Source organism: Solanum dulcamara, chromosome 10 (assembly GCF_947179165.1).
Source record: "Solanum dulcamara chromosome 10, daSolDulc1.2, whole genome shotgun sequence".
NCBI lineage: Eukaryota > Viridiplantae > Streptophyta > Magnoliopsida > Solanales > Solanaceae > Solanum > Solanum dulcamara.
Genome location: NC_077246.1, coordinates 72,153,990 through 72,158,796, shown reverse-complemented (window position 1 = coordinate 72,158,796; position 4,807 = coordinate 72,153,990). Strand labels below are relative to the sequence as shown.

Genomic DNA, 4,807 nt, shown 5'->3' with positions numbered 1-4,807 from the left:
GTGACTTTTGTGGAGAGCAGAACTTATGTAGATTTGATTATTCTGGAGATGGTTGACTTTGATGTAATCTTGGGTATGACTTGGCTCTCTCCAAATTTTGCTATCTTAGATTGCAATGCTAAGACTGTGACATTACCCAAGCTTGGGATGGATCAATTGGTATGGGAGGGTGACTATCTTCCTACTCCAGGACGGATTATCTCTTTTCTTTGTGCTAAGAGGTTGGTATATCTGGGTTTGAGGTTGTCATGTCGATGACAAGATTGACTTGTGGTGATGGTAAGAGCTATTGAGCATGATGGTAACAAGAGTTCATGATAGATTGTAGTTGGGATGCAACTATATGCTAAGAATTTTTGATTTAATAAATTTGGTATAATAATAACGACTTGCGAATATCTAAGATTGTGGTTTGCTACTATTTGGTTAGTCATGTGGTCGTATGGAAAGTTATAGGATGTGTTGAAACACCGCTAGAATAGAATTGAAAGGAGCTAGAGTCATAAATGGAAGAAATTAGTGGGATGTAGTTTAACCTTTGGAAGGAGGTGAGAATGAGGATAATTACTCTGACTGCAAGGCCAAAGATGTATCTTCAGAGAGAGTAGAGAATTGAATTCAAAGACACGTGGTTTCATCTGTTTTGCTTTGGTTGTGGTGATAGTGTTACGTGTCATTTATATGCGTTAAAAACTGATGGATAGAATTTGAGGAAAAGAAATCTACATGCGTTCAACTCGAGTGTGGTGATAAGTTTTTTTTTGTGTGTGTGGTTTTGAGTTTGGTAACTGGTACAATTGGATTTTTAACGAAGGATATAGTAAGGTCGATAGAGAGGCAATCAATGATAATCTAAGATATGTGAATTCATAAAGATCTTCAAGGTGTGAGCTAATGTTGATAGATAATAGAATTAGGTGACACATTCCCTTAAGGACGTTAGTTAGAATATGATCATAAAAAGTAGAGCTATGTGTATATTGATTCTTGAGATGTCAGTATGTACTATAATGAGCCAATCTCAGGTGTTTAAGTGGCATGCTGATAGTATTATTTAAAAGCTATATAAAGAACATACTTAAATGAGTGATTTTTAATAGGTACTCTACCAGTTCTATTGTTGTTCTGGTATAATATCCGGATTGATATTGCAGAGATCATCAACATCTCAATCTGAGTATAGCCACATGAATCTAATCTCTTAAAATGAATTACCATACAAAATAGCTAGTGAATCTGTAGATACTCAGTTTTGGATTATTAATTACGTTGGTGTCTCATTGGACTTGGAATGATTTTTTTTCTTTTCCTCAAGGATCTATTTTACATTGGCATTTGACTTGTGTTTAACATAATTAGTATTTTTACCTCTATGTCGATATTAACGCTAGTCAACTGAAATGATGTGAACTTAAAGTACTTGCCAGAAAGTTCCTTTTCTCCAAACCTTGAAAGTTGATTTTATCTTTTTAATATTGTAAGAGGTGATGAAGATGACAATGCATGTGGCAATTAAAGGATTTGGTGCAAGGTGTAAGTCTGTTGAGTATATGTAAGTCGTTAACATGATTGGTATGTCCAAGAGGTTTTATGGTAGGTGCAGGGGTTGATAAGATGGTAGAGATTGACGATAAGCAATCCTTTGATGTGGCACAAGTGAAATTTCAGAGATGAAATGCTGCTTTGAGAATACATAAAGAAAGTACGAGTTAAAGACCAAGTGACATGTGGAAATACAAAATTTTAACTAGGATCGAGAATATACCTGTGATATCCCTCCTAAGCTAAAAAAATAAAATAAAAATAACCTAGAACTAACTTACCCAAAGGGAAAAGAGAAGTACACTGCTAGCATTATGTGGTGTTTTTGGACAGAAAGAAACATCTATGGTGTATCAACTCCAAACCACTCTATTAAAGTTAGATGCTTTTTGTACTTATTTAGTTGGCACAATTTGCTCTCTGTAGGTTCCTCTGAGCTTTTTATTGAATCCCTGGTCCTAGAATAGTCCCTTATGTAATGGAGCTAACTCGTTATATTTCGAAACCTCGTTTGTAGTTCTTTAAAACTTTATGATGCCTTCAATGAAGATTCTTACTTTATCAAAAACAAAATCTATCTCAAACATACGAGGTGTTAGTGAATATAAAGTGCTGTGGAAACAAGATGGAATAAGGAATATGATCTGTAGGATAGTGGAGTGCATATGATTTACCAGTGTTTATTTATCATTCAGCTATCCTATTTTGTCCGGAAGTGAAAATTAACTCAAGACTCTATGTGTCACACTGGGATTAAGTAGATCCAGTCCAATTATCACAATGGTGTATGGAGAGTGTCATGAATATCTGCATCTTGGCATACAGCAAAAGTTCTCTAGAGGTTGAGGTAGTAAGTTTTCATCACTCATGATATGTCCTGAACTGGTGTTCAGAGAGTTACTTAGTAGTTTACTGTGCTAGTCAAACGACTAGTTGAAAGGCGATTAAAAGGGCAATTATGAACGTAAAGGTAGACTTTAAAGTCAAAAAGGAAGAGAAAATTTGCTTGTTCAACTTGGATTTTCGTTTGAGAACCATTTACTACTTGAATGGTTAAAGATTGATGCAAAAGAATAGTAGAGAAAATGCTTGATCACCAATAAGGTGATTAGAAGATTCAATGGAAGAATCGTCCAGTTGAGGAGTCCACTTGGGAGACTGAGGCGGATATGCGTGGAAGATATCCACATTTGTTGTCGAGTCAGGTACCCTTTTCAACCCTCGCTCTTCTTTTGACCGTTCGGGGACGAACGGTGGGTAAATTGGTATCTGTTGTAACGACCCATTAGGTCATTTTGAGTATTAGAAATTTTTAGTTCATAAAAGACTCACCTCATAAATTTTTAATGGGTACTTTGGACTAATTGATAACTAAGGTTATTTAATTGAGGGATAAATTTAGATAACTTATTTAGTTAATGGGCTAAAGTGATAATATATTTAATATCCTATACCACTTATTCTGTATTTATTAAAATAAGTTAATAGGTTTTATCACTTCAATACATAAGAATTTTTAGAAAAGAAAAAGAAGCAAGAAAGGACGAGGAACTTACCTTCGCAGACGACGAATAGAAGGCAGCACGTACAAGGAAAAACAAAAGGAGACAAACTAGCCTCAGGTAAGCCACCAAAAAAAAAAATGTTTTCTGAATTGTATATATATATATGATATACTTCATATTGGACTTCATATTGGACCATTATACTTTCACATAGTTGTTAAATGTGAAAGTGAGAAAGCAACCTGCTTGCACGATTTTTTATTTATTTATTTATTTATTGTTTTGGCTATTTAATTATGATTTAAGTTTTGATATATTGATATAAGTAATTAATTAATAGGGTATTGTATTATACAAATATAATTAGATTTATGTTATTGGAGGAATTGAGACCTAACCCTAGACTTGATAATTAGGATTTGATTATAGATTTGGGTGAGTTTTAGGTCTAAGCTAGACACATAGTAACATGAGTGTTTATGGACTCAGTTGCTTACGAATATTGTATAATTGATAGATTGAAAACGTGAGGCTTTGAAGGAAGAAAAGACATTCGTGAATTAGCTGACTTGCATTCGGTTCTTCGGTTGAGGTATGTTATGGTTTTTTTTATTCTATATCATAGATAGGCTCTTAATAGTGATTGATATTCATTGAGTAATGTGTGAAATTTACTACGCATTTAATTGTTGTGGTTTGGATGGTTGATATGTTATTGTGATTGGTCTAAAATCCCAAGGCCATGAAATCCATAATCTTGAACTTGCCTTATCAAAAATGGTGCCTTGAATAAAGAAGGTTTGATGAAATATTGTTAATAAAGTGGAATATAATCATAAGGAATGATAAATTAATTATATTTGGATCGGGTATCATATTCCGACACGGTATATTTGGATCGGGTGTCACGTTCCGACACGGTATATTTGGATCGGGTGTCACGTTCCGACACGGTATATTTGGATCAGGTGTCACGTTCCGACACGGTATAATTGGATCGGGTGTCACGTTCCGACACGGTATAATTGGATCGGGTGTCACGTTCCGACACGGTATAATTAGATCGGGTGTCACGTTCCGACACGGTATATTTGGATCGGGTGTCACGTTCCGGCACGGTAATATTAAAGGAAAATAAATTAAAATGACTTAATACTACCCAATCTCCAATAACTCATTTTCCAAAAGGGTGTGATATGGAGGCTTGAGTCCTCATGTGTGATCTTAATATTGTTGATTGGTTATGAAATGGTTCATTGTGTTGTCACTGATCTTGATCTTGTTGGTTGCCACATGTTAAGTGTTACGGTTGATTTCCCGCTATTACTTATTGCATATTGATTCCTATTTTGAGTTGGCCGATGATACCTACTCAGTACATGTTGTCCTGTACTGACCCCTACTTGTATCTTTTCTTATTTTATTTTGTGGAGTGCAGCGAGTGTTCCACCGACTTCGACTCGACCTCAGCTTTAGTCAGTCTCCAGTTCATAAGATTTCAGGGTGAGATATCCTTCTAGCTGGTGATGGAATCTCTTGTCATGACATGGTGTCCTTAGTTTTCGGACACGTTATGTTATTTATTTATTTGGTATTTTATAATTTGAGATTTAGTTTAGAATTTAGATGTCCTTCATGTGATGACTTTCAAGTTTTGGGAAAAACATATTTATTTGAGCTTCCGCATTATTTTCACATTTATTAGTTGGGGTTTGTATCGTTGGTTCTCCCACCTAGGAGGTTAAGTGTGGGTGCCACTC

General features: G+C 35.1%; 1 long non-coding RNA gene across 1 annotated transcript; it reads left to right on the top strand.

Annotated features, from left to right (window-relative positions):
* The first annotated feature begins 3,062 nt into the window (after window positions 1-3,062).
* Window positions 3,063-4,807, top strand: LOC129904936 (uncharacterized). Its single transcript, XR_008770530.1, has 3 exons — window positions 3,063-3,164; window positions 3,565-3,639; window positions 4,486-4,807. It is a non-coding gene; the product is annotated as an uncharacterized LOC129904936 (long non-coding RNA).